Below are 26,447 nucleotides of genomic sequence, written 5' to 3' on the forward strand. Positions count from 1 at the left end.
TCTTGAGACCACGGAACGCACCTTCCCCCGTAGGTCGTTCCACCTTTTCCTGATGTCCTCCCGATTTCTTGGGTGTTGTCCCACTGCGTTGACCCTGTCCACTATTCTTCGCCATAGCTCCATCTTCCTTGCAATTGAGGTGTGCTGCACCTGTGATCCAAATAGCTGTGGCTCTACCCAGATGATTTCCTCCACCATGACCCTAAGCTCCTCCTCCGAGAACCTGGGCTGTCTTTGCCGTGCCATGGGGTGGTGTAGGTGATGTGTGGGGTGGTGTGTGTGGTGATAAGTGTGGTGATATGTAGTGGTGTGTTGTGTGAGGTGCGTGGAAGTTGTTTGGATGATGGTGTTATGTGCCTGTGGATGCTGTTGTACTTGCTGGTGGTGTCTCTCAGTGCTTCGTTCTCAATTTTTGGTAGTAGGGGTTTGTGGGTGATGTGGGTGTGTGTTTTATATTGTATTGGGTGTGTGGGAGTGGTGTGTGTATGTGTATCAGATGTGTGTATTTTGAATTGTCCAATGTGGCTGTGTTTTGTAAGAGTATGTGTATTTTGAGCGCGGCGGTGTGTACCGCCAATGGAATACTGCGGTTGAAAGACTGCTGCGTGGATTCGTGTGTCGTGATAGTGTGGGCGTATTTCTGTTGGCGTGACGGTGGAGGTTTTGTTTTTGCCAGTTTATCACTGACCCTTGGTGTGGCGGACTTGTGTGGGTGTCTGAATTTTGGCGGGGTCCGAGATGTGGGTCATAATAGCTGTGGCGGACTTCCGCAGCCGCGGCGGTGTGTTGGCGGTCTTCTGCACGGCGGTAAGCGGCTTTTACCGCCAATGTTGTAATGACCCCCGAAGTGTCCTCCTGTGCTGGTTTTCCTGATGCGGGGTACTTCTGCGAGAGAGAGCTGGGATGAGCGTAGTGCCCTGTGGGGTACGTGGAAGTTGAGTTGCTGGTTCAGGTCGGCTGGTCCGGTGTTGTGGAGGGCTTTGTGTGCGTGGGTGAGGATCTTGAAAGTGATTCCTTTCTCCATGGGGAGTCAGTGTAGTGTACATAGATGTTGCGAGATGTGGCAGTGTTGGGGTAGGTGGAGGACCAGTCTGGCGGCGGCGCTTTGGATGTTTTGCAATCTGCAGGTACGTTTTTTGTTGATTCCAGCGTAGAGTGTGTTGCCATTGTCCAGTCTGCTGGTGATGAGGGCGTGTGTGATGGTCTTTCTACGTTCGAGTGGGATCCATTTAAAGGTCTTTCATAGGAGGCGGAGGGTGCAGAAGCAGGTGGAGGTGACTGAGTTGATTTGATGGTTCATGCTGTGGTCGGGGTTCAGGATAATTCTGAGGTTGCGGGCTTGGCTGGCAGGGGTGGGTGGATTTCCGAGGGTGGGTGGCCAACAGGAGTCGCTCCATGCGTTGGGTTGAGTGCCCATGAAGAGTACTTCTGTCTTGTTTGTGTTGAGTTGAAGGAAGCTGTTTCTCATCCAGTTAGCGACTGCTTCCATGCTTTCGTGGAAGTTGTGTCTGGCCTTTTCAGGTTCGTTGGAGAGGGAGAGGATGAGTTGGGTGTTGTCGGCATAAGAGATGATGTTTATTCTGTAGCTTCTGATGAGGGTGGCTAGCGGGGCCATGTAGACATTGAACAGCGAGAAAAGGGAGATGCTGAGGATGTTGTGGTCTTCTATAAACGTGGTGAGTTGGTTGTTGACTGCTTTTTCAATGATTTTCGCAGGAAATGTAAGTAGGGAGATGGGCCTGATTTTTCTGAGGTCAGTGGGGTCTGCCGAGGGTTTCTTGAAGAGGGGGTTGATCTCAGCATGTTTCCAGTCGTCGGGGAAGGTGGCGGCCGCTAGTGAGCGGTTGATGGTCAGGCGGAGCTTGGGGCCATGGCGTCTGCAGCTCGGATGAAGATCTGATGGGGGCATGGGTCTGTGGGGGGCCCTGAGTGTATGGACTGCATTGTTTTCAGCGTATCTTCGGTGGAGCGGGGTGTCCAGGTGGAGGTAGTTGGTTTGTTGGTGTTGGGGTTTGGTAGGGGGGGTTCTGCGCTTAGGTTGTCCTTGTTGAAACTGTCATAGATGGTCATGATTTTGTGGTGGAAGTAGGTGCTGAGTCTGTCACAGAGGTCCTGTGAGGGTGGGTTGTCCGTTGTTTCACTGTTGGGCTGGGCGAACTCCTTGATGATGCTGAAGAGTTCCTTGCTGTTGTGTGCTTATGAGGAGATTCTGTCTTCTATAGCTTTCTTTCTGGTGCTTCTGATGAGTTGGTGATGTGCGGTGGTGGCGGTTCTGAGGTTTCTGTTGGCTTCTGGGGATTTGGTGTTTCTCCAGATTTTCTTGAGGTGGCAACAGGTGCTTCTTGATTCTCGGAGTTCAGGGGTGAACCAGCTGGCTCTCTTTGTGTGGGTGTTGTTGTACTTTTTGAGGGGGGCTATCGTGTTGGCGCAATTGGTGATCTATTTGTGGAAGGTGCGTGCTGCGGTGTTTGGGTCCTCATTGTGTGTGATGGTGGGGGCGGCGGTGAGCTGATCGCCGGTTATTCTTGTCCAGTTTCTATGAGAAGGTTGGAGTTGGGGTCTGGCATTGGTGATTGTGTTGAAGGTGAAGTGGATGCATCGGTGATCTGTCCACTGGAGTTTCGTGGTGTGGATGAAGGTAGCAATGGTTTCTGTAGTGAAGATGGGAATGAGGGTGTGTCCTGCTGAGTGTGTTGGCTCTGTCATGATCTGTCGAAGTCCCTTGTTGTGCAGGTTGTCTAGGAGGGATGCAGTGTTCAGGTCTTGTAGATTCTCGAGGTGGAAGTTGAGGACTCCCAGCAGGGTGTAGTTGGTGGCTGAGATGGCTTGTGCTGAGATGCAGTCCGTGATGGAGTCGGCGAATGGTGTACGAGGTCCGGGGGGGCGGTAGGTGATGGTTCCCCTGATGGTGGATGTCGGGCTGGTGTGTAGCTTGAAGTGGAGGTGTCCATCAGGTTTGTGGATTCTTCGGAGTTTTCGGAGTGTGTGTTCAGGCAGAGGTTGGATCTTTGTATGATGGTGATTCACCCCTCCTCCCAGGGCGGCTGGGGTGGTCTTTCCGGGTGATCTTGTATCCCTGGGGGATGGTGAAGGCGCTGTCCGGGTCTGAGGTGGTGTTGGTCCAGGTCTCGGTGAGGAATGCGACTTCCAGGATGGTGCTGTCATGGAGGTCCCAGATTTCCGTGGCGTGTTTATGGAGGGAGCGGACGTTGAGGATGCACTTCAGGGGTTTCGGGTTCAGAGAGTTGTTGTGGTTGGGTTGTGCTGGGTCCCGTGTCTTGGTGGTGGTGCAGGTTTGGCTGCAGCTGAGGCAGCTGAAGGGGCCGTGTGTGTTGCCTGGAGATGCTTGCTGGCAGTTGTTGTTGCGTCCTGGGTTGAGTGCCGTGAGTTTTGCTGGCGTTGGTCGCGTACGGTTTGCCTTCGGCACGCCAGTGGCACAGCCGCCATTAACTAGGGTGGAGGGAAGGAGAGGACAGCTGTGAGGCGGGAGCGGGAAATGTTGAGAAAAAAGTGGGCGGGCTGCAGGGGTAGCAGTGGTGGGGATAGAGCGCGAGAGAGAGGATGGGCGGGCCGTAGGGGCAGCAGTGGCAGCGAGTGAGGGGGGTAGAGAGAGTGTGGAGAGAGACATCAGAGTGAGGTAAAAGAAACGAGGAAGAACACAGAAAGCGAAAGGCAAAAAAGGAACAGCACACAAAGAATAAAAGGAGGAAAAAAGTGGAAGAAAGAGAAAAGAGGCAGAGGGCAGCCTGATCAGGTCAGTGAGCTTGCTTGTCCTACTGTGCAGTGGCTGCCATTAAGTTTAGGGAGAGGAGAGGACAGCTGGGAGGCGGGAGCAGGAAACAGCACGAAAAAGGGGACGGCTGCAGGAGCAGCAGCGGCAGCAATAGAGCGTGAGAGAAAGGAGGGGCAGGGCTGCAGGGGCAGCAGCGGCAGGGAGTGAGATAAGGGGGAGAGCGAGAGTGATGAGAGAGAGAGCGGAGTGAGGGGAAAGAAATGAGGAAGAGAGGGAAAAGGCACAGAAAGTGAAAGACAAAAAAGCTACAGCACACAAAGAATAAAAAGAGGAAAAAAGAGGAAGAAAGAGAAAAGAGGCAGAGGGCAGCCTAGTAGAAGAGCAGAGCTCTCCCACTAGTCTCCAGGGATGAGGCACAGGCAGAAGCCTGTGGTTGGAGGAGGGCCTCGAACTTCTGACAAAGGTCAGGGTTCAGGGACAGAAGGGTTTCACTTGCCGGTGGAGCTACGAGGTGGCAGAGCAGTTCACTGATCAGGTCAGTGAGCTTGCTCGTCCTACCGCGCAGCGGCTGCCATTAAGTAGGGAGGAGGGGAGAGGACAGTTGGGAGGCGGGAAACAATGTGAAAAAAGGGGGCAGCCGCGGGGGCAGCAGCGGTGGGGATAGAGCGCAAGTGGGATCAGGGTGTCGGGGCTGCAGGGACAGCAGCGACAGGGAGTGAGAAGGGGGAGAGTGATGAGAGAGAGAGCAGAGTGAGGGGAAAGAAACGAGGAAGAGAGGGAAAAGCGCAGAAAGCGAAAGGCAAAAAAGGAACAGCACACAAAGAATATAAAGAGGAAGAAAGACAAAAGAGGCAGAGGGCAGCCTAGTAGAAGAGCACAGCTCTCCCACTAGACTCCAGGGATGAGGCACAGGCAGAAGCCTGCGGGTGGGGGAGGGCCTCGAACTTCTGACAGAGGTCAGGGTCAGAAGGGCTTCACTTGCTGGTGGAGCTACGAGGTGGCAGAGCAGTTCACTGACCAGGTCAGTGAGCTTGTTCGTGGGATAACTGATGTGAGGTTGGGAGGCATCCACATGGAGAAGTCCTAATGGATTATGGAAGTGCCATAAATTGCTCCAATTTATTTTTTTATACCCTTGTTAATTAGAGGCATATGGGCAGTGTGTGGTGTAGTGGCAAACCATTCTAGAGTTTGGATGCATTACAGGAAATGCATGTGCCATACAGGAACATCAATAAATAATAGAAGGTATTAATTTACAGGGTTTTTATCTCAGTAAATAAAGACTTAAAGATTAAGACACCGTTTCAGTTAAGAAAGCTATCCTGTCAGCCAGACAAGGGCAGAATGGCCCGGTTCAGACCAGGAAATGTTGACATAGAAACACTCTTCAAAACCCTCATATCAACCCTCACAACAATTAAACCAGCTCCCATCTGAATTACATCACACCTACATGCCTTATTAAAATATTAACCAAATCGAGTGAGCCTTCCTCCTCAATTTAGTAAATGCTTTACCAGCAGGGACTTTTACTGTCTTCTCTTTAATTAATCTAAGTTACCCCATACTCAAACAAGCATTGATTAAGCCAACATATCTGGCATATGAATGAAAGTGCCTTATATGTCATTGATAGGTTTAGGAACTCAATACGTCTTCATACATGCACTTTGTTGCTCATCTTTGCATTCATGCATCCATTCATCAATCTACTGACACATTCTTACATTCACCCTTTGACACAACTGCAATACAACACACACAATCTCAACAACATAAGTCAGATAAATATAAAAACAGGTAGAAACTAAGAAAACATGCTGCTGTATAAGCACTTTGTGGCTATGCTTTCAATAACAAAACTAAACATAGCAGCAGATGTCCGTCCTACAGAGATATTGTACATAGGCTGTTATTATTTTAAAGTTCCAGCATGACACCACCTTTATAGCCAACATGTTGACCATCTTGGAATGATAACAGTGATACATTATAGACCACAGCATCCAAAATATTCTCTTGGTTCAAAGGAAGTGACCACATGGAGTGAGGCTCACAGCAGATTAAAGGAGTGGTAAGAAAGCAGCATTGCCAGTAGAGTGTAGTATCCTCTTATAAAAAAATAAAATAAAAAGAGGAGAAGTAAATAAATGAAAAGGGAACTCTAAAAAGAGAACATTGAAAACTAAAGAACTGGCCAACCAAACCTGACTCTGGAGTGCACTCGTTTTCAGGTAAATGTGCACATGTGACCAGAAAATGCCATCATTTACAGAGTAAGAGAGCCAATGCTCGACGTGGACTGAATCATTCCTCCATGTAGTATGCTGTCATGGATGGAAGCGCAGTGTAAAAGTCACTCAGGTATATCAATGGTAGAAATGAGCTCATCCAAAGGCCCTCAATGTATCTAAATGGATATAAATGTGCACACAAGCATGTATGTGTTATATCTTGGATTTTTTATTACAACATCCTGGGAGACAAGTAAGCCTGCCAGACATTCCGCAGAGATTTTAGCAAGAATTATTACAGAAAAAATATTCAACCTCTAGAGTTTGTCATGCTTTGATACAGAGAAATAAGAACACACCTTTAAGTGAATATAGACTTTAACATACACTTTTCCCAATCAGTGGGATAGGCCTACTGATTTTATAATAGCTTTTCATTATAAACAATCAGGTAACCTTTGTCGCTTGCTTTCCACCATAACCATCTCAGACCTATGGTGTTGGTCATAAGCCTTACCACAAGGTTACCATCAGGTATACCACAGACAAAATACAAATATGGTCAAAATAACAGTTCTCAAAACAATATGAAATTTGTACTAATAGAGCCTAATAAGGATTATTATAGAACACATTTTCTCAACCCTTGCTTACTACATTAATCTGGGAGATTCCATGTAACAAAATACCTGCCTCAGGCTTTAGCACAGTGTAATAACATCACCCTTAAACACTTATTGCCTTTAATACATACTTTTCACAATAAGTAAGGCCTACTTGCTAAGTCATAACTTTTCATTATAAACAGATCAGACCTGAGCAATTTTACATAACCTTTCCCACTGAACCGATAAGGTCTATAGCCCTTACCATTTGGTTAACACTATATCAAAGAAAGACCTACTGAAGAAATATAGTTATAAAATTACAAATTTTTACAAAATTACAGTTGGCACAGCCATATACAACCCCTCTTTGCAGTGAAATTCTTCTCCCGGAGTTTGCTTTGTCAGAGTGTGTGACCAACACCAAAACCCTTACCCACTGTAGTAATCTGTGAGATTGCATGTAAACAAATACCTGTCTACAGTCTGTAACATAATGTGATAACAATCCTTGGTTAGGCGGCTATTGACTTTCAAATGTTTTACACAATAAATATGCCAGGTCTACTGTTGTCATAACTTTTCATAATAAACAGACCAGACCTATGGTGTCTGTCATAATGTCTCCCTGCACGCGAATCAACTCTATAGCTATTATCAACTGCTTGTCATCATAACCATCTCAGGCTTACTTTACTCAGTACAAGCTTTCCCACAAGGCAACCATCAGGCATACAGTCATAAAATTGCAAAGGTATACAAAATTACACTAGTGTTTATTTTAAAAGGAATTAATAAGGATTCTCACAGAGCAAATATTCTTTATCCATGGGTTGTCATAGGAGGAAATCAACATCAAAATTCATGCCTACTACAGTAATATGTGATTTTCCATGTAACAAAATACATATCTGTAGTCTTTAATTCAGAGCAATAACAATTGATCTGTAAATGCCAAAATACCTCAACATACATTTTTCACATAAATATATTATGCTTACTGCCTTCATCATAACATTTTATAATAAACAGATCAGGCCTGCAGCCATGATCATTGGCTTGCCACAATACCCAATGCAGTCCTGCTGTATCGAATATAAGCTTTTTCCACAAGCCAAAAGTACAGTAAAATCTCCTTTTTTAGTGGAAGCACATACATTTGGCCCAATAAAAACTGTACTCAGGAGAACCAACATGTGGGTGGGGCATAAGCCTCTAACTAGGAAGTATTAAGAACTGTTTTGTTCATCACATAAGCTTTGGCAATGACTGTGCCAGTAGTTCAGCCCTAAAGATCTGTGTAGATTAGTGTAGCCATAGGCAAACCATACTGTCTCAAACACACAACTGCATTTCAATTCTAAAGTTAATGATGGAAGGGGCAGGTGCTGGGATGCAAAAACAACAGTATATTCCTCATGACTGCCTTCACATCTGTGCAGGTGAGAAAAAAACACTGTCCATTATATACTTACCTCAAACACTTTAACGGTATTACAGTGACTTGTTTGTGTGCCCCTTGAAGGATCAAGGAAGTCATGCTGCTGCTGGTTCTGTCATCTGGATAAACAAAATAATAACAGCTGAGTGGAGGTGAAGCCTTTTTTGTGTAAGCACAAATGTCTGCCCAATCAAAACATGTGCTCCTGTCCACTAAAAAGTGGGCAGAGTCAAAGCCCTCTCTGTAATATTTCTGAAAGCTCTTTTTCAGGTTGATCACATGAGGTATGGCAAACAGCTATACTGTCAAGCCAGAGCTAAAAAGCAGACCAAGACCACTGATCTACAAAATCTATGACCAGTGAATAAACTGTATCTGTGCAGATTGTCTGTGGAAATGATGACAATAAGAATGCAGTCCCATCATACAAAACAAACTCCTAACTCCTTTTGCAACCAATAAACCTGGTTGCAGCTAAAACCTGGAAAAACTTTTAAAAGATTGTCAAGGAAATATTAACAGGTATCACTTAAACCTGGGGTGATTTGCAGACATTAGCAGGTAAATACTGGCTCCGTAATGTTCAGGAAGGAATCCAGAAAATATGTAATGTGTAACCCTATGTATGCAACAGCCACCTCTGGCACTCTTAATTATCTCCTACCTGACCAACCTTCTTTGTTCTGCCTTTAGAAGCCCTGCCACCAGAAAATCAGCAGCCAGCAGTCTACCAACCCTGCAACGTGTATCACTAGACATATTAGAAAAAAATAGTTGTTATGCTGCAGAAGATAATACTTCTATTGTATGCATGATGATGTTCAAAAATTAAATGGATACCCTCTACAATGAAAACATAGTCCTCCTATTAGGCATGTAGCACTATGCATGTATAATAAACACTGTACTTTGCGGTATAGAAAACATAACAGAAAGATCATCTTCCCTAACACAAAAGGCAGTTGCTTAGAAGTAATTAGGGAAGTTATGTATGCCAAAAGTTTGATGTTAGTGAGTAGGAATTGGGGAGTAAGAATTGAGTCATTTATAATATACAACCCTACATAGAGCTTGGTATTCAAAAATACTCATGTTAGGGCAACCCAATAAACGAAACAGTTTTATTCCAAAGGAATACATTTCAAGATCAATTAATGTGAAGACTATTAATACTCTGAAAACTTATTTTGGGGTAGATTGAGGTGGATTGGGGTGGAGTTGGATAGTTTGGAATAGAGTGGGGTTGATTGGAGAAGGGTAGATGAAGTGAGGTAGACTGGAGTTGAGTTGGGTAGACTGGAGTGTAGTCAGAAAGACTGGAGTGGAGTGGAGGAGATTGGAGAGAAGTGGAGTGGGGTGGATTGGAATTGAGTGGAGTAGATTGGAGTGGAGTGAGGTAGATTGGAGTGGAATGGATGGAAGTGGGGTAGTTTGGAGTGGGGTACATTGGGGTACATTGGAGTGGGGTAGACTGAGTCAGGTAGATTGGGGTGGGGTAGATTGAGGTGGAGTAGATTTGAGTGAAGTTGTGGAGAGTGGAGTGGAGTGGGGTAGATTGTGGGTAGAATGGTCTGGGGTAGATTGGATTGCAGTGGGGTAGATTGGAGAGAAGTGGAGTAAGGTAGATTGGAGTGGGATGGATTGAAGTAGGGTAGTTTGGAGTGCAGTAAATTGGGGTACATTGGAGTGGGGTAGACTGAGTCAGGTAGTTTGGGGTGGGTAGATTGGGGTGGGGTAGATTGGGATGGGGTGTGTTAGAGTAGAATTAAGTGGTGGAGTTTAGAGTGGAGTGGGGTAGATTGGGGTAGAGTGGTCTGGGGTAGATTGACTGGAGTAGGGTAAATTGGGGTTCAGTTGCGTGGAGTAGATTGGATTGGAGTAGATTGGGGCAGATTGGAGTGGAGTGGGGTGGATTGGAGTGGAGTGAATTGGAGTAGATTGGAGTGGGGTGGAGTGGAGTGGAGTGAATTGGGGAAGATTGGAGTGGAGTGGGGTAGGTTGAAGTGAAGTTGGGTAGAGTGGAGTGGGGTAGGTTGGAGTGAAGTGGACTGCTGGGCTGGAGACCAAAGTCTCCAGCCCAGCAGTCGTTACCGCCCTGGCGGTCGGAGTGGAGAAGTGGCGGATGACCATGGCGGTAACCGCCATGGTCATAATTCCATTTTGTTTTCCGATGGCCTGTTGCCGGTTTTACCGCCACTTCTCCCCCGTCCGCCAGGGTCATAATAAGGGCCAACGTGTGGAAATGTCATTACCTGGAGTATTGATATGTTTTGATAGTATTAAAATATTTGTTATCAATACACTTCAGAATTAAAATGTGTTTCATTTCTACTTTCCTAATTCTGATATACTCTGAAATATCTGCACAGTTCTAGGCCTGCCAACTCAAACAAGATATTCACCGAGTGAGTAGCGGGTGGGGTCTTTAGGGGGTAAGGCCTTGTGCCGAGTAGTACCTACAAAGCCCTTTTGCCCCAGCCCAACTCCAAATCCCCTTCTCCAAAGAACAAGAAAAAAAACCTTGCTGAGGTGTCCCTTTAAGCGGTGTTTTGACATCCCTTAATGGACATCGGCAGTTCAAAGCCTATGAAAACAAGCTTAAAATCCACTGTTTACATTGGTTTTCAGCTCTTTTTACTTGCCACCATGTAATATTTGCTCCTCACTGGGTGACCATGTGAAGGGAACCAATATTATGGTTCACACTGTGGCACCATGTGAGTTGGCAGGTCTGCAGATCATTTTTGTTGTGTGTGCTAGGAAAAAATTCGATCCTACAGCCTCTCCTCTCACATGGGTGCTCTGTAGGATGGATTGTCACATACATTCTATCACATTGAAGTCAGGGAAAGAAACGTAAACACCAAGCTCCCTCAGAATACAGAACCTGACATTTCACCTTTGTCTTTGAATCCACAGCAAATGCGACAAGATAAGAGCAAGATTAATGTACTAAGAAAGATACAGTGAGCAAGGGATGCTCAAAGGAGGAATGAACTCAAGTGGGGTAGTCTAAAACAAATAATGGCAGAAAATAGAAAGCAAGCATCTGTGAGTTAGAAACTGCAAAGCCAATAGTAAACAATGGGTGAAAGCATTCCCAGGGAAGCTTGCAGAATGCCCATAAAAAGCCATAAACAAACCAGACAGCTCCACTGTCTGGTAAGCTTTGACCTAAAAATGACCAGGCAAATGTAATTTACCATAGTCTGTAATAGTTCTATGGACCCCAATATCCTCAAATCACCTAATGATTCAGGTGATTTGGGGGTCGGGTGAAAATGTTTGCATGGCCTCATTTCAGAAAGTGCAGAACAAAGACAGCTATTGCCAGGGTGTTGCCCTGTTGTGTCTGGATGATGGTGAAGCTGGATTAATAGTCCTCCTTGACCTCTTAGTGGCAGCTCCTCGTAATGGAATAAATGAAGTGGGTTCATTTTGGAATTAGTTTTTCTTTCCTCAATGAAAGTTCTCAATTTGAAATCTGAAGTTCCCTCCTCAGCTTAGGTACCCTACCTTGTAACTATATTTACAATGCTCTTTAGCATCCTTGTGGAAATTATATATTCTCTTCTGAGCAACAAGATCTCTTCTGTGTACTAGTATCCTGATGACACTCTACCTGAACATTTTGCTCTGGAAATATATCTTGGACCAAAATGTCTTTCTTGGCACCCTGGAGAACTGAATTACTCATTTGACTACAAAAAATGAATCCTCTGAACACGTATTTTCTCTTCCTACACCCTAATGCACATGATATATGCACTCAGGCACGGGCTCGGTACAAACACCTTGGCATATCTCCCAAAAGTGCACATCCCACAAAACCGCTCGCTAAGATTCTTGGACATCTTGATGGAATCTGAACTATTGCTGGATTCACACATTCAGAAAATCTCAAAATCATCTCTACCATCTGCTCCTCCACCAAGCTGAAGCTCTGCTTCCATCTGAGGACTTCAGGACTGTGTTTCAATCTCTAGTCTTATCACATATTGATTGGTGCAATTCCATTCTAAATGCCTGCTCAAAGTATCTCTAGGGCCATATTGTTGCTGCTTCTCAGAGATACGACCACATTGCCCTGTACTCATGAACCTTTATTAGCTCTACCAAGAGGTTTGAATTGTGTCTCTTACAACACCCTGTATTTTAAACAACCTTCTTCTCTCAGACAACATAATCTTCTCTGGTAGTATTTGCTGTAAAGAAATAGATTGAGAGTAGTCATAGATTTTATTAACTAAAAAACCCTGAAGCAAATCAAGCTGTCTGCTTTGCCCTTAAGTCATAACATTATCTATCGGCTGACATTAGCTAACATTGCTTTGCAACACCTTGAAAACCTATCTCTTAAAAAAACTTTAATGTTGCCTTTTTCTCTCCTTCTCTTCTTGCGGATTTCAGCCGCACCCACATCCATACAACTAATCCAATGATTGTATTTACTGTACTGATCCGTTATGATGCTACAGTTGCTATTTTCTGTAAAGTACGCCATTACCACTGTGGTGAGGTCTATGCCATAAAAAGCATGAAAATAAAAGTATAAATAAATCATGAGTATGATTAATCATAATCAGAAACCTGCATTGGTCCATTAACCTGAATTATTTGGAAAAAATATTTTTCCTTGAGTCCTGATTGTCCCAGCAAACTTTTTGATCTCGGGGGCAGAGCTTGCTGTGACTGAAAATTGGCTCCGTCTGCCAAATAAATATCAGACATAATCCTGGCATCGCAAACATGCATGTATGAACCCCCAAGACATTATCGGGAACCCTTGACATGACTGCTACTCGATAATGCCGCAGAAATTGCATCAGTGCCGCAGCAACAGCTTTGGGAGCTGAGGGGCAGCCTATAGTAGCGGAGGAAGTGTCAGATGTGCCCTGCTGGGCAACTTCTGGCCCGTGGGGAGAGGGTGGCGGTGCTCCATACCAGCTGGGAGCCCCCAAAAAGTTGCTGGTACTCGGGTGAGAAAACAAGAAGTGATGTGACGACGGCTTGGGCTGAGGAACGGGAGTGCCATTAGGGTGGCAGTAACGGCCTCACCTCGAGGAGTTGACCCAGACTAGGGAAGAACCACAGTGGTGAGTCGTGTGAGTTGGCAGCCCGTGAGAGATACAGATTTTGGTGTGGATAGCAGGAGGGTAAGGACTGCAGGACATACCTAGGTGTTCACGTACGCGGAGGTTCATGAGCAGAGGAGGTGACACCCTAGTGGAAGCAGTGGGCTACGCCGGGCAGTGAGCTGCCTCCTGGGTGAATTTGGATGCTGAGATGACGTGGCAATGCCCGGCAACAGAATTTAATCGGCGGAGAGTGGCACTGATCAAAACGGGGGCTTCCCCTAGGGATGACAAGAACTGGGGTGCGTATAGGCCCCTTACACGGATAGCGAAAGGAGAAGCATTTTCGTATCCTGGTATGCATTGAGGGCAGCATACATGACATTGTTCGGCCTGGCGGGTGCCAAGATTGAAATAAAGTACGACCGGAGGCGCTAACCGGAACACAGAGTCAGGTCATCACACTGTGGGCGCGGCCATGGGACTCAAGGGTGCCACTTGATCTGCAGGGTTTGGACTGCGATCCATGTGCATGGGATTTCTGTGGGACCCAGTCGGCACTAACTATAAGAGAGGTGGCCCGAGACCCTGGGCTGGTGGCAGACCGAGGCGAGTGTGTACTATGCCTGGAGAATATGGAGAGGCGGCCAAAGGCTGAGAGTGACCAGGACTGGAACAAGATGAGCCCTAATTCAGGGGCCTGGTACCATGAGGAATAGGACTGTGACAATATGGGAAAAACAGATAAAATGCAGTCAAACCTACAATTTGACCAGAGGAAGACCCCCAGGGCCAGAGAAAGGGGGTCGTTGGTGCCGGACCCATGCAAGATGAGTTTGGAGATGGTGGCAGAAGCGGACATCAAACAGATATTGTTGACCATGCAACAAAGTTTGACAGAAATCGATGGTAAAATCAATGCTTTAACTTTTCGCATGGACTGCATGATGGAACAAATTGACAAACACTCTTTCATCAGGTGGAGCAGCAAACATCAGTGGTGGAAGACGAGGAGACCACGATGGCTGCCACGCAAGTGAAAATGGACAAACTTTTGTGCGCAATAGAAGCCAAAGCTGAAGACTAAGAGGCCAGGTCAAGGCATAATAATATAAGAATCGTGGAAGTTGCAGAGTTGACCAATATCGACAATATGGAACGCTGTGTGTAACAGTTACTCATTGATGTCCTAGGCCATGAAACTTTTTCAACTATGTTTGTGGTTGAATAAGAACACAACACGTTGGGGCTGCCCCAGTCCCTGGGCCCCCCCTCACACACAATCGTGGGGAGGCTCCTTTACTAAATGGATAGAGACGAGACTCTGCAGAGGGCATGTGAATTGGGCACCCTGCACTATGAAGGTGCTGTAATAGCACTGTACCTGGATTTCATGCAACAAGTGCAAGAGGCGTGATGACTATTCCAACAGGGGAAGTAAAGACTGCGAGAGCTACAGATAGACTATAGTATGCTTTACCCCACCCACATGGTGGGAAAGCGCACTTCTTTACCGACCCCAAGAACCTGCAACAATTTATAGCTCATCAGGAGGCGGCTACCGCTTAGAAGAAATTGCCAAGAACTGATCATCAGTGCCAAGACACAGAAATGAATGACATGGAGTGACGCAGTGGGAGAGAGGGTCAGGTATGGTGACAGTAGACCCCCTTCCGCAGTGCTCCTAAGTGCTGAAGTCCGAGTCGGGCAGAGGGCTCATGGATGGGGCACAGGCATTTGGATAGAAGTTGGGCTATTTGCTGGTGGTATGCAGTAAGAAGAAGGTGAGGGGAAGTAAATTGGGGTACCATGCAAGGACTGGACCTGAGGACAGCTAAACTAAGCCCATGGGGAGTTAAGATTACACTGCATGGATATGGGGCGAGACAGACATTATGCTTGTTTCTATTTGAGAATACCAAACCAATTTCATTGACGCATAGTCTTCAATATATTGTAAAGCCTTTATGCTTAAGATGCATACAATGGTAAAATGTACTTTTTTGTTTGATATTGCACGCATGAGGAGGTGAGAAGTCTTGGCAACATCTGTCCCCTTGTGTGCACAACTGAAAGGATTTGTTTACTGGTTTAGTGAGTATTGAGGAGGGATAAGTGGGGGGGAGTAAGGGATTGCGACAGTTGGGGAACAGCGTGATGTGGGTGATGGGAGGGAAGCAGACTAAATGGGCATTCAATGTTTGATGGCAGATATCTTTGTTTGCACTATGCACTTGGATGGAACTAATCTAATGAGTCAGGGGTTACCACAAGACACAAACTGACTAACGGAGGTGTACGCATAATGCACATCTCGCTGGACCTAGCCCATCCTGGCTGCTTTACATGGAATGTGTGCAGTCTTAATGGCAATAGGAAGCTACAATAGGTGGTGGCTTACTTATACAGACATAGGGGGTCATTACGACCTTGGCGGGCGGCTACCGCCACCCGCCAAGCGGTAACCGCCGTGCGCCCACCAATGTGGCCGCACTCCCACGGACCCCATTACGACATCCCCGCTGGGCCGGCGGGCGCAAACCTAGTTTGCGCCCGCCGGCCCAGCGGGGATGAGGCCGCAACATAGGAGCCAGCTCCTAATGGATCCGGCGGTGTTGCGGCTGTGCGACGGGCGCAGTAGCACCCGTCGCGCTTTTCACTGTCTGCTATGCAGACAGTGAAAAGCTGCCCGGGGCCCTCTTAGGGGGCCCCAGGACACCCCTTATCGCCAGCCTCTTCCTGGCGGTGCAAACTGCCAGTAACAGGCTGGCGGTAGGGGTGTCATAATCCCCAGGGCAGCGCTGCCCTGGCGGATTATCACCGCCGGGGCTAAAACGGCGGGAAACCGCCGGCCCCGGCGGCGCGACCGCGGCGCTACCGCCACGGTCGTAATAAGGGCCTCCGTACCGCAAGCCTGTTGGCGGTACAGACGCTACATTACCCCTGGCGGTCTCCGATCGCCAGGGTCGTAATGATCCCCATAAAGTGGATGTAGCTATCCTACAAGAAACGCATTTACTTCCGAGTAGTGGGGTTTTCACACAGTGCAGGATGCAAGGATAGGTATGTGACCAGGAGTCCTTGTCTGGTCTAGGAAACCGTTGGGGTATGCCCACACAGGCTCTACGGTGATTTGGGAGGCAGATTTGTTATAACCAAATGCACAATAAAAGACTTAGGGGGTCATTCTACGTTTGGCGGGCGGCGGTCGCCGCCCGCCAAACTTGCGCCGCAAAATGACTGCTTCGGGGCCATTCAGACTTTCCCAGTGGGCTGGCGGGCGCCCGCCAAGGGAGCGTCCGCAGGCCCAGCGGGAAAGGCCCTGCAACACAGAAGCCGGCTCCGAATGGCGGTGTTGCAGGGGTGCGACGGGTGCAGTTGCACCCGTCGCGAATCATGCTACTGGCATGGGCAGTGCAGGGGCCCCCAGGGGCCCCAGCACACCCGTTCCCGCCATCCTGTTTCTGGCGGTGAAAACCGCCAGAAACAGGCTGGCGGGAAGGGGGTCGGAATCCCCATGGCGGCGCTGCTTGCAGCGCCGCCATGGAGGATTCTCCCAGCCGGGGCTAATCCGGCGGGAAACCGCCGGACCCGGCTTGGCGACCGCGGCTTTACAGCCTCGGTCGGAATACCACATGATGCACCGCCAGCCTGTTGGCGGTGCTTCCGTGGACAGCCACCCTGGCGGTCTATGACCGCCAGGGTTGGAATGAGGGCCTTAGAGACTTATTGGGTGTATATATACCAAATTATAATGACCAACATTTTTATCATACACTTGCCTCCAGATTGCAGCACTGGGGCGACTTGCTGCAGGTATAGAGCAGATACCTTAATTGTGTGCTTAACCCAGACCAGGATAGATCTAAGGGTCCCCCAAGGAAACCTTCAGCATCAGCCTGTGCTATAGAAGACATAATGCATTGGGAGGGGTTGCTGGATGTGTGGTGCCATCAATGCCCAGTGGTTCCTGTGTATACACACTATTCTTCAGCTTATGACATACACACACGGATAGATTATTGGTTGCTCCCACGCTGTTTGGCCACGTACCCAGATCATTTCCCTATTATTTTGGAGTTGCGTCTACAATCAAAACCTTTGACTGTGTTTTCCTGGGGCTTCCTGCCAAATTTGCTCCTAGGTGCTGTATTTAGAGAGGGACTGGGGAACGAAATAGTGTAGTTCTTCAAGTTGAATATAGGTACAGTCCCCAAAGTTGCCATGGTCTGGGAGGCCTTTAAAGTGTAAGTTAGGGGAGTCACAACAGCAAACCACACTGGAGTATTCAAGGCACTTTGAGGTCCACTTCAGCGTTTAGAAAGGAAGATAGCAGATCTGGAATGACAGCTTGAGTCTGTGGGGGATATGACCATTATAAGCAGTATCAATGCAAACATCGAGGACTTCCAGGAAGTGGCCCAAACCGAGGTGACACAGCTCAGAAAATGTGCAATGGCTCACATGTATGGCAAGCACGAGCACCTGGGGGGCTACATTGGCAGCACTCATGTACCTTAAACGAGAGTACTATACAATACTACAGATTCAGGATGAAAGCAGGCTGATTCTGAGGGAACCCAGCCAGGTGGCAGAGTGCTTTCGTAGATATTAAACAGATCTGTATAGTTCACATTTGAATTACAGAGAGGAGGCAGTGGTGGATTACCTGACCTATATAACTATAAAGTGGTTTTCAGTAGAACACATGGAGAGATTAATGGCCTCGCTACAGCCAGGGAAAATCAGAGCAGCACTAAAAGATATGCCAACGGGTAAAGCACAGGGTACCGACAGTCTCATGGTGGCTGCTTATAAAGCCTACCAAGATATATATTCATACCACATCTGGCTACTCTCTTTGAAGAAATGGCAGCAGATGGCTGCATGCATCCTGCTATGTGGGAGGCACTACTGGTAGTGCTACTGAAGTTGGGTAAACTGCCAGAGCAATGCTCCTCTTATCACTGTCACTTATGAATATTGACATGAATGTTTATGCAAGAATTCTGGCGAACCAACTTGCGCCTTTATTGCTGGTGGTGGTGGGTGCAGAGCAGGCGGGTTTTGTACCTAGGTGCAACTTGACATATAACCTCCGTACACTGTTTGGGGCCATGCAGCAGCTAGATCAAGAAACAAATGGTGGTGTTTTTTCTTGATGCAGAGAAAGCCTTTGATTCAGTTGAAAGGGCTTTATGCAGGCTGTTTTGTGTCGTGTAGGGGATATATTCCTTCAACTGAAGCGCGTATCAGAGTGAACAGAATAATACCCAATCCTATCAAAATAGAAAGGGGAACGAGACGGGTGCCCACTGTTCCCCATTTTGTATGCCTTAGTTGCTGAGCCATTGGTATGTGTGATTAGAGAATATCACTCCCACAGGGGACTGTGATTCCCGCATTACAACCTCAAAATATCAACATACGCTGACAACACCTTATTGTATGTCAGGATCCTGATCGCAATTTGATGCCAGTCCTGAGGGAAGTGGTGATGTTTGGGGGCCATGTGGGGCTCCGGATGAATTGGGACAACTCGATGGTCTTCTATCTTACATCAGTCACAATGCCAGTGCTTATTGAATACCCACTACAGTGGACCAAGGATTCCATGTGATATCCAGAGATTCATGTACACATGGACCCGGCAATACTTTTCAAGAAAATTATGGCAGGGCAGTAGAGCATTTGGCAGATGCGGTGGAGCATTGGATTTGTTTACCCCTCTCACTAGCTGGACAAGTGGCAATAATTAAGATGGTAGTCTTGCCTCGCTTCCTGTTTCTTTTTTTGAATATCCTGATGATACTCACATGTGCGGTGTTTGATAAGCTGAGAGCACCAATGATATGTTTAGCATGGACAAGCAAACATCCTAGAGTGGGATGGAAGATTTTTAACACTTCCTTATGACATGGGGGGCCTTAACGCCCCTGATTTGGAGGCATACTACGGGGCCGCGCAGGCACAATACGCTCACTACTGGGTGCACGGTGCGCATGATTTGCTGCATGTGTAAATGTAACGAGGAGCTGCAGCCCCCTGTACATTGCAGGGATTTCTGTTTGGTCCTCCAACCAGACGCTACGGGGTATTAGAATAACTAAACATTTCCCTCTATGCAAGGCACAAGATACTAGATAAACAAGCAGGATCACTGTTGTACAAACCTCAAATACCTCTGACTTGGTGTAAGTGGTTCCCGACCTCACAGGAACGGGGAGCATTGAAGGCGCTCAATGAGTTGGGTATCACTGCAATGGGAGACCTCTTCAAGGAGGAGAAGTTTTTGGATTAGGAGGACATGCAAACAGGCGAGATCCGGATCACCCCACTCATCCGTTTTAACTACTATATGGTATGACACACATTGCGAAAATTGTTAGGTGAAGAAATACTTGATCCACCAAATGTACCAGCTCTGACCTTGCTTGACCAAATGTCTACATCACAACATTTATTATCCAGATTGTATTTATGTATTTAGGAAGCACATGGACCAAATTTGGTGAGGGCTTGGATTGCATGGGAGAGGGACCTGGGGACACCTATAGTGCATAAACAGTGGATGTACTGCTGTTCGGTGATGAAAACTATATCCCTGAATAGTAGGAATAGATTACTACATTTCAAATACATTAATCGAGTTTATCACAAACCAGCTAAATTACATAGGTATGGAATCCGAGACAGCACTGCATGTCCTAGGTACCTCGAGCCCAATGTCGGGTTCTTACGCATGCCATGGGCTTGTCCAGGAATAGACAGGTACTGGCAGGAGTTGTTGGGTGCTTAGCAACATGGTAAGGGAACAGCTAGAACTAGACCCAACGCTGGCCCTACTGGGATATGATCAAAGGCTACCATGCACAATTAGATGGTTGGTAGCCATTGCATTACTGCTTGCGAAGTGTAGACTGCATATGAGATGGATGAGGGGCCCGCTGCCGACAGAGCGGGAATGGTTATGAGATATGACTTACTGTTACACGCAATCTGACGTATATAGTGAGCTCCTTCCTAGCGGCAGCCGTCCCTGAGACATATGGGGACCATACCAGGCATACTTCGTGCGAGCAATGGGGGTAAAAGTGGCTGGTGCGTATGTGCAGGAGTGAGTGGGATAAGGGGACTCTACGGAATTACTTAGAGGACATCCAAAAAGAGATATACCGGGGGGTATATCGAGAACGGAGACAAGGTTGCCTAACTAAGATTGGTAAGATTAGTGCTTATGGAATAGCTGGTTAAACTAGTCTGGATACCGGTGGGAAGTTGTCGAGATGTGACAAACTAGGGTATGTAACCAGCCCAATGTCAAAATGTTTTGTCCTGAAAGTTAAAATTCGAATGTACATTGTTGGTACCGCCGGGTGCACCTTATATGCATTATAACCCGACCTATATCTTGCCGCATTTATATCATTTTCGAATACTATAAGATTGTACTTTGACTTGAGAACAAAATAAAGCTTGTTAAACCATACCTTTCTGATCTCCGAAGAGCACCATAAATATACAGCCTAACAATACCAATAATAATATCAAAAATCTATTTAGACATGTACAGGAATATAAATAGCTAGAATAAAATACCAAAAAGTACTGGATCAATTTGGTGTCAAATTCCATAAAATATATTAATTTTTTAAGTTTGTAACGTCCTGTACATCGTCCCACTGATTTGTGGAGCACCCTTGTGTGCTGCACACATTTGTAAAGTAAGTACTGAATTGTTAATAATACTATTAGTCTTTAGTATGCAGTTGTAAAGAACACCTTGGTATTTTCACGGCATCAACCGATCTCATTTCAGGTGTGAGGGCACAGTAGACACAATATCACATGATAGAGTTTTACTGTCCTCCCTGCTTGCCATCTAAAAACGAACACATGCAGTTCGAACATAATGTTATACAGCTCATAACAATGGATGGCTGATATAAAGCAAGTGGTAAGAGTGCGAACTGCAGTGCAGGCTGACTGGCTCCGGTATTTAGGGTTAATGAAGTGTTTTTGATGTCAGCAATAAATACTCCGTAAAAGCAAAGCTCATTCACAGATTCATACATCTTCAGGGCAGTTGTTCTGTAGGATGAAGACAGGCGCACCAGTTGTTCATGCTCACAGTGACAGAGCTGAAAAGCCTACTTGTCATTCCGGGCACTTCCAGCGCGCACTAATGGAAGTCGCAGAGAGATCGGATCTGAAAGATAATCAAAGCCTCTTTTTACTCACACACTGCGTCCCTTAATGTGCTAGACTGAAAATATGCTTTGCCTGACTTTCATTTAATAACAACAATTTGAGCAAGGTCATTTGGTTCAAATCTCTAATTCTGTTTGTTAATATAAAGACATATCAAAGGCACGCTTTTTTTTCAGGCGTCTAGCCGGTGCTTTCTAGTTTGTGAACCCAAAGTCTGTAATCAGACCGCACCCCATCCTTCCATTACTTTGAAATTCACCCGACATTCCACTCTTTCTTGTAGGACATGTTATGTTAGGTTAGGTTATGTTATGTTATGTTCAAGGGCGGCCCCTATGGCGGTATGGCGGAGGAGCGCCACCCCGCTACTGAAAGACAGCAGAAAAATAAAATGATAATACAACTCTTGTATTATCATTTTACTTTACACTTCCTCCTTGTAGGGCAGGGTGGGGAGATCCTCGTCAGCAGCAGGGGAAGGAGGAGTAGTGTGCACTCTAAGTGTGCATATCGGTTTTGCCTGCCTTGGATGTGCACTTAGATTTCTCCAACTGGGCTTAGTTGCACAGCCCTGGTGAAGAACCAGTGCAGGCTCCTAGTCCCCAGCTGAGTGCCATTTCAGGCTGCTCAGACCAATCCAGGTGCTTCTTTCTTGCTGGGTGACAGTATGAGAGAAGCATCTGGATTGGGTGGGGAGAGGAATGAACAGAGAAGCACCAAGGCGGCAAGCAACACAGAGGCGGCATGCAGCAAGTAAGTGTTTTTTTTTTATTAGTCCTAGCCCTGCGTGAGTCCTCCTGACCCACCCGCCTGTTACTACAAGCAGCCACCGCTGGTTATTGGTTATATTATGTTATACAGTATTTAGTGCTCGTGCACCCAATAAGGTTTTAGGTGCTCGTAGCCCCCCCAACTCTGCTGGAGCACTGAAAACGACTCTACATTTCATTTCATTTCATTCTATTTTCCATTTCAGTTGTAGCCGTTATATACTAAATATATTACATATTTTCAAAGCAAAATATAAATGGAAGACAAACCACTTATTTGCACATTCACCAATCTGCTACACATCTGTACACACTGCTTATTCTAAAGCGCTGTATTTGTTCCTGCATGATAACTAAAATAGAAATGTCGACATTTCTGGTTCCTCACACATTTATATGTGCTGTAAAAAGTTCAGGTTGCTGAAAAAAAACTTATTTTGCAAAATTTGATAAAATCATGGAGCTTTCCGGTATTTAATACGTACTGTAAAATAAGTCGGAGTCACAAAGAAGAGGGTCGTGGGTGTCCAGCTGTTTTTCATGTTTAACTACTTTTGAGGTTTTTCATCAATGGTGCCATGCAGTGTTATGTAGAAGTCCCAACAAGGAAATATTAATTGGCACGGAGGCATGGAAAACTAAATAACTATTTCTATATAAGGGAAGGGAAAAACCTTTAAATGCATTTTATAGGTAAAAACGTATTGGCAATGACAAATGGTCTGGATTGTTATTGAAAGTGTCTTTTTTATGTCAGTGATATTGATAATTGTATACAGTGCGTGAATGCCGAAAGCATCTAGGCGCTGACAAACTACCATTGACTGTTCAAATTGCAACTGATGCGATGCCTTAGCCTGCATCAAAGATTTATACCTCTCCCTCTGGAGGGGAGAAGAGCCAGGATTTGAGCTGTTTTCTGAAGCACAAAAGTTAGATAGGCCTCTCAGCTGTTCCAGCAACTTATTCCACAGAACTAAGGGCCAGATGTAGCAAGATATGCTTTTGCGATTCTGAAATTGCGAGTCGGTGCGACTCGCAATTTCAGAATCGCAAAGGCATATGCAGAACGGTGTCTCAGACACCTTCTGCGACTCGCTATGGGGTCGCAAAGACTCACCTCATCAATATTCATGAGGTGGGTCGCATTTTGCAACCCCATAGCGAGTCCCTGCACTCACAGGGATGGTGGCCTGCTGAAGTCAGCAGACCTCCATGTCTGTGACTGCTTTTTAAATAAAGCAGTTTTTTTTTTCATTTTGCAGCCCGTTTTCCTTAAAGGAAAACAAGTTGCAAAATGAAAAAAATACCGAAACCATTTGGTTTCGTTTTTTTCAGAGTAGGTTGCTCTGAAAAAACATTTTTGTCGACATTCACAAAGGGGAAGGGGTCCCATGGGGACCCCTTCCCTTTTGCGAATGAGTTACCACCAATGTGACATTGGTGGTAACTGTGAGTTGCTTTGCGACCGCATTCGCGGTCACAAAGCAATTCTGAATTGCGATGCGAGTCGCAAATAGGAAGGGAACACCCCTTCCTAATTGCAGTCAAATTCACAAATTGCGAGTCGGTACCGACTCGCAATTTGTGAATGTGCATCGCAGGAGGCCCTTTGCATGGCGCAAACTGCAATTTTCGCAGTTTACCACATGCAAACGGCATGCTACATCTGGACCTTCATCTCCTGATTTTACACATGTTCAGTGTTCTGGAATTGGTATATTTTAGTAATCTGCAAGGGGAGTACCAAGTGAGATTTTTTTTAGGTAGTCAGGAGCAGCTCCATAAGGCTATATATGAGAAAAACAGAGAGCCTTATATCACACACTTTTCCTCGCAGACAGCCAGTGGAGCTGCTTTAGCGTGCCTGACACTGACTGAAATTTAGGGATCTTCATCAAAGTCTCCCTGCTGCATTCTGGAGGCATTGCAATCTGTTCAAGGAACAATGGTGGACTCCCAAATACAGGGCATTAAAATAATCCAGTCGAGATAAGACCAATGCTGTAACTACTGTTTTTTGCAACTCAAATGGAATATAAACCAAAATCTTCCTAATCCTCCACAACAGATAAAAACAGGAAGACGTTAGTTTATTTATCTGTATAATAAAGGACAGACTAGAATCAAACAATATCCCCAAATTTTAAGCAGTAGATGCTGGTAAAGGGGGAGAGCCCAATGATTGAGGCCACCAGGAATGATTCCACGAAACAGAGCTCTTCTCAAAGAAAAGAACCTACGTTTTTAAAGAATTGAGCAACAAGCTATTTAGCCTCATCCATTGAACAATCGCTCCCATATACTTGTTAAAACCCTAAGCTGTCTCTTTGGTATCCTTCATGATGGAGACAATGAGCTGCATGTCATCAGCATAAGCAAAGAAGATTAAGCCAAAAGTTTCAATTAATTTTGTCAATAGTGCTAACACAGAAGTTTTAATGAAATTATTCATTAATATTCATGTATTTTGAGTGTTGAATTTGCGTAGAAAATGTATTAACCTAGAGGAAAATAATGCAAGCATTTGAAAGTGTGGCCACATGAGTGGCTGCTATTGTTCACAAAGTGTACTTATTAATATGAAATTATGAGCTTTTGTTTGATTAATGTAGTAATATGTCACATTGAGGGTTATGCATTATGTATTCAATTTATTAATTATAGGTCTTAACTTAGCAGAGGTCTTGGCCTAGCTGCACACCCTCATGACAAACTGTATTCTTAGGCGTTTAACAAAATGTCTGCTTAAAGAATTAAATTGTGATTTTCCACTGTGCTGACCTAATTTGCTCATAGCTAAAAGTCTTTCTCATGAGAACTGCTTCTTAGACGATGCTGCTCTTGCTAAATGTAATATTGTAAATATAATGTGTGTAAGACTGACTTTGTCAGGAGAGTACAATGAAGACATTGGAGTATAAGCTGCAACAATATTTTTACCTGACGAGCTGGATGATGAGGACATTACGAAAGGAGCCAACCGTGTGCTAGTAGAAATGTAGATTTAAAGTTTTTGTTTTATTGGACAAATTGTGAACATGCCAATAGGGACTTGGGAAATAGTTTTAGGAAATAAAATTTAGCTGGACTGCACAGAGAAGAAGTCGCCATTTGCCCATTTCCATTGCGCATTTCCCTTTTGCCTATGGTGTTGTTTGCTATGTCTATTTGCTTTTAGTTCTAGTTACCAACTGCTCTATTTTGATAAGAGCCATAGTTAGATGTTTTTCCAAATTTGTGTTGACTAAATTGTTTTGCACGAAGCCCAACATGCTTATTCTAATCTGCTGTTAGTTAGGACCCTCACTAATGAAAACTGATGCATAAAGTATCATTTGATGTCTTTCTTTGCTGAATCTAAATGTATATACTATCGTTGGTGCAATTATTCTTGCTATAAATTTGCACTGTAACTTTAGAATGTGTAGTAGCTCAAGGCTTGATTAGATTGCGATTCTTTAGTCATTTCGGTCAGCCAATATTGTTTCTGTATGTTTATCATTTGATTTTGAGATTATCTGACGTGACATTAGCAGTTTTAATATAGGGAAATAAACATTCTAACTTTTACCTAAAGGTATGGTTATTCATGCCTGCAAGGCTATGGTGTGTAACAATTACTGACTCCTATTGATTACTAATACCATTGATTGTTATTGATTATTGATGCCAATGATTCATTATTGGTTATTGATCTGCATGCAGTGGATTTATGGTGGAAACGTCTTAGGCACAGTCAAAAGGTTCATCGACCTATTCACGTCCCCTTGTAAGTTTACTTACTAAAGTTAGACGCACCAACAGAGATGGTAGCAGACTGATGGTTTGTCTCCTTAAGAACCCATCATAGATGCTTGGTACAGGTTTGTCTCCTTAAGAGCCCATCATTCGGTCCAAAAAGAGAGGTAGTAGAGTATTTGGTCCTAGAGATTGTAAGTGAGAAATAACAGATGTCCCCAGAAATGGTAGTAGCTTTATTGTCTTGTCTTTTGAGAGCTCATCATCATCGGGATTTGGATTTATTTTTGAAGTAATAAAAAATTGGAGAGATAATGTGCCCCTAAGTCCCTAAGATGACTTTCCCAGAATCCTGGAGCTTGTGAACAGTTGTTTGAGGAAGTTCTCAGCGTTCTAGTGATAGGGTGAATGAAGTGGATTTTGCGCTTGCACATCTTATGCAAATTGCAGGTGAATTGTGATGTTTGTGAGGGTTAGGGAGTTTGCGTACTCCAAATGAGGTTGTAGAAGGAATGTGCATACTCCGCAGAGTAGGTAAATCATCGAACTTCACATTTGTGTGGCGCTTTGTGGTAAAAAATTGTCCAAGTGGTTGTTGATGTACGGACCCTGCGTGGTCCAAGACTCCGGAGTA

This window comes from Pleurodeles waltl, chromosome 10, assembly GCF_031143425.1.
Source record: "Pleurodeles waltl isolate 20211129_DDA chromosome 10, aPleWal1.hap1.20221129, whole genome shotgun sequence".
NCBI lineage: Eukaryota > Metazoa > Chordata > Amphibia > Caudata > Salamandridae > Pleurodeles > Pleurodeles waltl.